Source organism: Tupaia chinensis, unplaced genomic scaffold (assembly GCF_000334495.1).
Source record: "Tupaia chinensis unplaced genomic scaffold, TupChi_1.0 Scaffold000605_1, whole genome shotgun sequence".
In the NCBI taxonomy this organism is placed as follows: domain Eukaryota; kingdom Metazoa; phylum Chordata; class Mammalia; order Scandentia; family Tupaiidae; genus Tupaia; species Tupaia belangeri.
In genome coordinates this window covers 2,322,381-2,329,889 of record NW_006160123.1, presented here as the reverse complement: position 1 = coordinate 2,329,889, position 7,509 = coordinate 2,322,381, and the positions used below count along the sequence as shown (strand labels likewise).

The 7,509-nt window shown below is 44.7% G+C and overlaps 1 pseudogene; it reads left to right on the top strand.

Moving 5' to 3' along the window:
- The first annotated feature begins 1,247 nt into the window (after window positions 1-1,247).
- On the top strand, window positions 1,248-7,181 carry LOC106735998 (cytochrome c, somatic pseudogene; annotated as a pseudogene).
- The last annotated feature ends 328 nt before the right edge of the window (window positions 7,182-7,509 follow it).

The window sequence follows — 7,509 nt, the reverse complement described above, 5'->3', positions numbered from 1 at the left end:
TCACTCCGGGCACGTGTGCATGCGTGCCCAAGATTCCAAGAGGAGGATGGAGGAGAAGGGATTGCGGCATGGCCATCCCCCCTGGAGGGGTGATTTCCCACTTTCTGTCTCTGACTCTCTCTTTCTGGCGAGCACACGAGTCCTATAGCAAAAACGTCTCCAAAAAAAAAAAAAATGAGATTTTCAGTATGTACTTCATATATTTTGCCAGTATTAACACCTTTTTTGGGGGAGAGGTTTTTGCTATAGAGCGCATGTGCTCCCCAGAAAGACAGAGAGATGGAGAGACAGGAAATGAGAAATCACCCTCCCCCCCAGGGAGGATGGCCACACCACAATCCTTTCTCCATTCTCTGGGGATCTTGGGCAAGCACGCACGCGCCCAGCGTGAGTTTAAGCCACTGGGTCCGAGACTTGAACCACTGTCGACTACATGGGAGTCCAGTGACATAGCCATTGCGCTAACTGCTGGTCCCAATATTTTAGGTTTTTATCACACAATAAAAGATTTCTTTTTATGCATTTGAGTTTGACTCTTTTGGAGAGTTTTTGTTTTCATTTGTATGGAGCAGGTAAATGCAATTTTATATGCACATATACACATAATAGCTAGTGTTTTGTGAGCACTTACAGTGTGATGGGGAGTGTTTTAGAGCCAATATACTTTTTTTTTTTTTTAAATTTTACTATATGAAGAATGCCCACCAGAGAAAGAGAGAAAGAAAAAAGGAAAGTGAGAAATCTCCCCGTGGGAGGGATGCCTGCACCAAAATAAAAATCTCTTCTCCTCTGGTCTTCTCAAGATTTTTTGGAGAGGTTTTTTTGTTTTGTTTTTTGTTTTTTTGTTTGTTTTTGCTATAGGGCGCGTACTCTCGCCAGACAGACAGAGACATAGAGACAGAAAGCGAGAAATCACCGCCCGGGGGGCTGGTCACGCAGCAATCCCTTCTCCATTCTCCTCTCGGGATCTTGGGCACGCACGCACACGCGCCCGGCGTGAGCTTTAAGCCACCGGGTCCAGGACGCGAACTGCGGTTGACTACGTGGGAGTCCAGTGGCATAGCCATCACACTAACTGCTGATCCCTAGTCTTCTCAGGATTTGGGGCATGCAAACACACGCACCCAGGGTGATTTTCAAACTGCCAGATCGAAGACTCAAAACATGCAATCTCACTATAGGATCCAGCTGCCTTAACCTCAATACCACCTGCTGGCTGAAGGGTCTGTCTTTGATTTTCCTTTCCCATGGAAAAGTTTTCAGAATCAAAATGGAATCGTTGGTGTCAACTCGTGCTAAACTCTGACCAAACTGAGGCTGGGAAAACTGGACGAGGTATTTTTTCGCTGGCATACCTGATAACAAGAACTGTTGGGTGGAGGCTCCAGTAGCAGTTGCTCGTGTGAGGTGTGAAGTTTCACAACACCCCTTTCAATGACCCTCTTTGTGTTCTCCAGTGTCAGCCTACTTCAATCCTTGACATCATTACCATTATCACTGAGTCAGGACGAGAGGTAGAAAATGGAAGAGGCAGGAACCAGCAGTTAGCATAATGGCTATGTCACTGGACTCCCATGTAGTCGACCGCGGTTTGCATCCCGGACCCGGTGGCTTAAAACTCAGGCCGGGTGCGTGTGCGTGCGTGCCCAAGATCCTGAGAGGAGAAGGGATTGCGGCGTGACCATCCCCCCTGGGGGGTGATTTCTCACTTTCTGTCTCTATGTCTCTCTCTGTCTGTCTGGCGAGCGCATGTGCCCTATAGCGAAAACCTCTAAAAAAAAAAAAAGAAGAAGAAAATGGAAGTGGGTAGGGGGGCCAGAGCGTCTACCTATGTGGCTAGGTAGAAAAAATTATTAGGGAGGGCCAGCAGGTGGCCTGATGGTTAAGGGCACTGGACTCCCACATGGCTGACCATGTTTCGAGTCCTGGACCTGGTGTCGAACTTTCTCACTTTCCTTCTCTTTCTCTCTCACTCTGTCCCTGTCTGATCAAATATAAAAGAAAGAAAGAAAGAGAGAGGGAAGGAGGGAGACAAGGAAAGAAAGAAAGAAAAAGAAAACTTAAAAAATTATTAGGGCAAAATTTCCCTGCCCAAGGTAATGGAGGTGGGAGATTTCCAGTGAGAGATGTCTAGCTAATTAAGGCACATCTGATATAGCCGATGAAATGAATCAGTGCAACCAGCCACATTTAAAAAAAATAATTATTTAATTTTATTTAGTCATTCATTTATTTTAATTTGACCAGAGAGAGGTACACAGAGAGAAAGAGGGAAAGTGAGAAAGCAAGCCACCAGGTCTGGTATTCGAAACACAGCCATGTGGGAGTGTCCAGCGCCTTAACCACCACGCCACCTGCTGGTCCGCAACCAGCCACATTTGATAGAGCCAGTGAGATAACAACAATCAGTGGGCCCAGCCAATAATCAATTGACATGACCAAGATTGAAAAAATATGAAAAATATAAACCAGCAGATGACATAATGGTTACATCACTGGATTCCAACAGAGAGTCTTGGACCGGGCGGCTTAAAACTCATGCCAGGTGCGTGTATGTACAGGCTCACAGTCCCACGGGGAGAATGGAAAAGAAGGAATACGGTGTGGCCATCCTCCCACAGGGTGACTTCTCACTTTCTGTCTCCCGTGAGTGCATGCGCCCTATAGTAAAAATCTAAAAAAAAGGTGTCTATATGTATATACACCTCACAGAACGTAACTGCAGGGCCCTTGAACCACTCTCTCTGTTCAGGCCATTTCCTACCTCCTAGGGAATGTGCTTTCACTTAATAAACTACTCTTTGACTTTGCTATTGGAGCGTTTCGTTAGGCAAAACACCACAGACCTGGACATTGCCAAAGTCATCCAACAAAATCACCACTTCCTTTTTTTTTTTTATGCCATAGGGCATGTGGTCTGGGAGAGAGGGAAAGTGAGAAATCACCCCCAGGGGGATGGCCACACTGTAACCCCTTCCCCTCTATTCTTCTGGGATTTTGTACATGCATGCACACACACCTGGAGTGATTTTTCTAGCTGCTAGGACTGGGACTCGAACCGCTGTCAACCATGTCAGAGTCTAGGACTTTAAGCACCATGCCACCTGCTGGCCCCACATCACCACTTTCAAGGTGTCAACTCCAGTATCAGGATAGATTCCAGGTTTTCCAGCCTCCAGGAGTTGGATCCATTTTTTTCATTAGGCTCCAATGAACAAACAGAACAACCTGAGAGGAATAACAAAGGCACCTAGAATCCTTGAGATACCTGAAGAAAATCCCCCTTTTTGGGCAAGTGCCGAGTTTAGTGATGGCAGGGAAGATTTGGAGTCACCTAGACTACAGAGAGAAAAACTTCTGAAGCAAACTCTAGAGAATTATTAGATCTGAAGGGAGATGACAGTCATGAAAACGTGCACCACAGACTTGAAAGTGAGCCTGGGGTAGAGTGTGTAGAAAAGCCTGTGCCTCAGATACCTATGTCCAGCCCCATGGGCCTGGCCCCCCTGTTAGCCAGATGAAACCCCCTAGTGGCAAGTTCAGCCTCGTCTTGGGTTAACTCTAACTGTCCTGAATCCTGAACTCTCATTTTGTTTTTCTCCACACTTGCGAAGTGCACAATTTGAGCCTAAGTACATCTTTCAGATTCATAATATTAAGAACGAAGCACTTTGGGGCCAGCAGGTGACATGTTGGCTAAGGCACCGGATTCTGCATGGCTAACTGTGGTTCAAGTCACAGAACCAATGGCTTGAAAACACATGCATGTGCATGTGTGCCCCAAATCCCAAAAGAAGAATGGATTGCTGCATGGCCAACCCCCCCTACACCCCGCAAGGGGCAGGTACATTCTGGCTTCCTCCCTCTCTGTTTCTCTCTCTCTCTGGCTAGCACATGCCTCCTATGGCAAAAATCTGAAAAACAAAAACAATATCTTGGGCTTGGGGCCAGCAGGTAGCACGGTAGTTAAAGCACTGAACTCCCACATGGCCAACAATGGTTTGAGTCCCAAAGATGACAATTTGCTTTCTCACTTTCTCTCTTCTCTCTCTATCTCTCTCACTGTCTCTGGTGAGCACATGTGCCCTATGGCAAGATTAAAATATTATAAAAATAAATATTTTTTAAATAAAAGAAAACCTTAGACTTTCTTGTTATTGATTATTATTGTTATTGAAAACCACCCTTGTTATTGATTCTGGAGCAGAGGATAATTGTGCCTAAACAACATAGTGTAACTTCCTTTCCCTATTCTTCTATTTGTGGTTTTGTCTTTTTTTTTTTTTTTAAGAGATTTTTGCTATAGGGTGTGTGAATGTACTGGACATACAGAGAGAATGTGAGCAATCACCCCCTGGGTGGATGGCCATGCCACAATCCCTTCTCCTCCATTTTTCTCTCCAGATTTTGGGCATGCAAGCACACATGCCCCAGCGTGTTTCAAGCTGTAGGGTTTGGGACTTGAACCCCAGTCAAATATGTGGGAGCCCAACACCTCAACCATTACATGATCTGCTGGACCCTGTGATTTTGTCTTTAAAACTTCAAAACCTGGGGGCCAGCAAGTGGTGTGATGGTTAGGGCACTGGACTTCCACATGAAGAATCGAAGTTTGAGTCCTGTACCTGGTGACTTCTTTTCTTACTGTTCCCCCCCCCACCCCCGTCTCTCTTTGGTGAGCATTTATGCCATATAGAAAATTTTTAAATAATAAATAAAATTAAATAGGGACCAGAGGGTGATGTGGTGGTTAAGATGCTAGACTCCCACATGGCCATCTGCAGTTTGAGTCCCAGACCTCATGGCTTGCTTTCTCACACTTCTCATCCTCTTTCTCTCTTCCTGGTGAGTGCATGTGCACTATAGGAAATTTAAAATAATAATAAAAAAAAGATAATAATTACTATTAAATTAAAAATTTTAAAGGTTTTTAAAAATTTAAGTAATTCTAAAAAAAAAAAAAAATTAAGACCTGAGGATTTTTAGTATTTGGTAAGTATGTTCAAGGCAACCTGAAAAATGTTTATCTGGGCTGCCTGCTGGCTGCAGCCCTCATACCTAATGCCCAAATAAACTCCTTTTGCTTCACGTATTTTGCCTCACTTTATCTTTCTTTTTCTTTTTTTTTTTTTTGGAGAGGTTTTGCTATAGGGCACGTGCGCTTGCCAGAAAGAGAGAGACAGACAGACAGAGAGACAGAAAGCGAGAAATCACCCCAGGGGGAATGGCCATACCGCAATCCCTTCTCCTCCATTCTCGTCTCGGGATCTTGGGCATGCACGCGCCCTGCGTGAGTTTAAGCCACTGGGTCTAGGACTCGAAACTCAGTCAACTACATGGGAGTCCAGCGACATAGCCATTACGCCAACTGCTGGTCCCCACTTTATCTTTTTTTAATTCTTCATCTAATTTTATTTATTATTATTATTAATTTTTATAAAATTTGCCATAGAGCACATATGCTCACCAGAGAGAGACAGCATGAGAGAGAGAAAGAGAGAAAGTGAGAGAGTAAGCTGCCAGGTCCAGGACTCAGCCACGTGGGAGCCCAGGTCTCAACCACCATGCCGTCTGCTGCCCCTCAGTTTACCTTTTTTTTTTATTTCCAATTTACCTTTTTAGATTGACACTGTGAACACAGCCAACTGTCAAGCCCTACTAATGCTGACTGCATTCTTCCTTTCAACCTTGCCCTTGATCGTAAATTGCTTTATGATCCAATCTGATTCAGGATCCTCTAAGGGGCACAGAGGTCAAGGTCACAGTCTGAGATCTGTTCAGTTGAAAAGAGGCTTCTGACAGTTGTTTGCCTCAGGTTCTCTTGGGCAAACCAGCTAGCCTCTCCTTCCATCCACACACACAATGATTGTGTAAATCTCCTCCCAGGGGTCTACAACCACAGCTTTCATTGTTTTTTGAGAGTAGCCTTAGGCTTGAATTCATCCCTACTCTGTTGCAAATGAAGTCAGTTCTGGAAAGAGGTTAAAAGCCATTTGCTTTAATACCTCCTTCTCTCTCTAGAGGAAATCTCTGGTTGGAGGAGGAACAATAGCTCTCCTCAGTCCTACGGATCTTTCTGCACCAGAAGCTGAGAGCTCAGTGTTTGGGGCTATAGAATCCGCAGGTGGTGGCTTACTTCTCTGGAGGTAGAACCATCCATTTTTGAGCCAGGACCCTAGTGAGCACTGAAGTCACAGTGCTACAACACTGCCACGTCCAAGTTACAGCCTCTGTCACATCAACTGGGGCTGGAAAGAAAAGGACACCCCTTCCTCGTGCACCCAGAACATGGCTTCAGCAACAGATAGCTGAGGCAGAGTGAGAACTGCTGACATTCTGCCCTTTTTCTAGAAGATAGCCCTCTACTCAGGGAACCCTGTGCTTTTCCGGGCACCATTCTGGAATACAGCTTCTACCTTGCTGGGCTGGGAAGGGAGAGAAAGAGAATAGCCCTGGTTCAAACACCACAGGATTTTGCCATTCTTTTACTTTTTTTGTTGTTGTCAGAGATTTTTGCCACAGGGCATGTGTACTCCCTGGAGAGACAGAGACAGAGGGAGAGAGAGAGAGAAAGAAAGTGAGAAATCCCACTCAGGGGGGATGGCAACACCACAATCCATTCTCCTCCATTCTCCTCTTGGGATTCTGAGCATGCACACACATGCACCCAGCCTGAGTTTCAAGCTGTCTAGTCCAGGACTCAAAGTGTAGTCGGAGTTCGGTTGCACCAACACCGGTACATAGGCGCAGACCCGGCGTGTCCTTGGACTTAAGGGAGCGGGTCGTCTTACTTCTGAGCAGTTACTCTATATCTCCAAGCGACAAAACAGAGAATTAAAAAGGTGATGTTGAGAAAGGCAAGAAGATTTTTGTTCAGAAGTGTGTCCAGTGCCACACCGTGGAAAAGGGAGGCAAGCACAAGACTGGCCCAAATCTCCATGGTCTTTTTGGGTGGAAGACAGGTCAGGCCTCTGGATTCTCTTACACAGATGCCAACAAGAACAAAGGCATTACCTGGGGAGAAGATACATTGATGGAGTATTTGGAGAATCCTAAGAAGTACATCCCTGGAACAAAAATGATCTTCGCTGGCATTAAAAAGAAGTCAGAAAGAGCAGCGTTGATAGCTTATCTTAAAAAAGCTACTAATGAGTAATAGGTGGCCACTGCCTTATTTATGACAAAACAGAAATGTCTCACCTTTTTTAAGTGTACCATATTTTAATTGATCATCTACACCAGAACTCAGATCATGAATGGCTGACGGGTTATTTTTGTTGGACAATCCTGATTTAAATAAGACTGGCTTGTGGTTAAATTAATATTGTCTTTTGTTTTTGTTTTTATTTTGATAGTAATTTCAGTTCAGTAAGTGCTATCACTATTTTTGCCCTTTCTAAAGATATATTTAGTAATTCATTAGTTATGCGTGATGCTCATATTTCTTTTTTTTTTGAGAGGTTTTTTCACTATAGGGTACGTGCGCTCGCCAGACAGACAGAGAGAGAC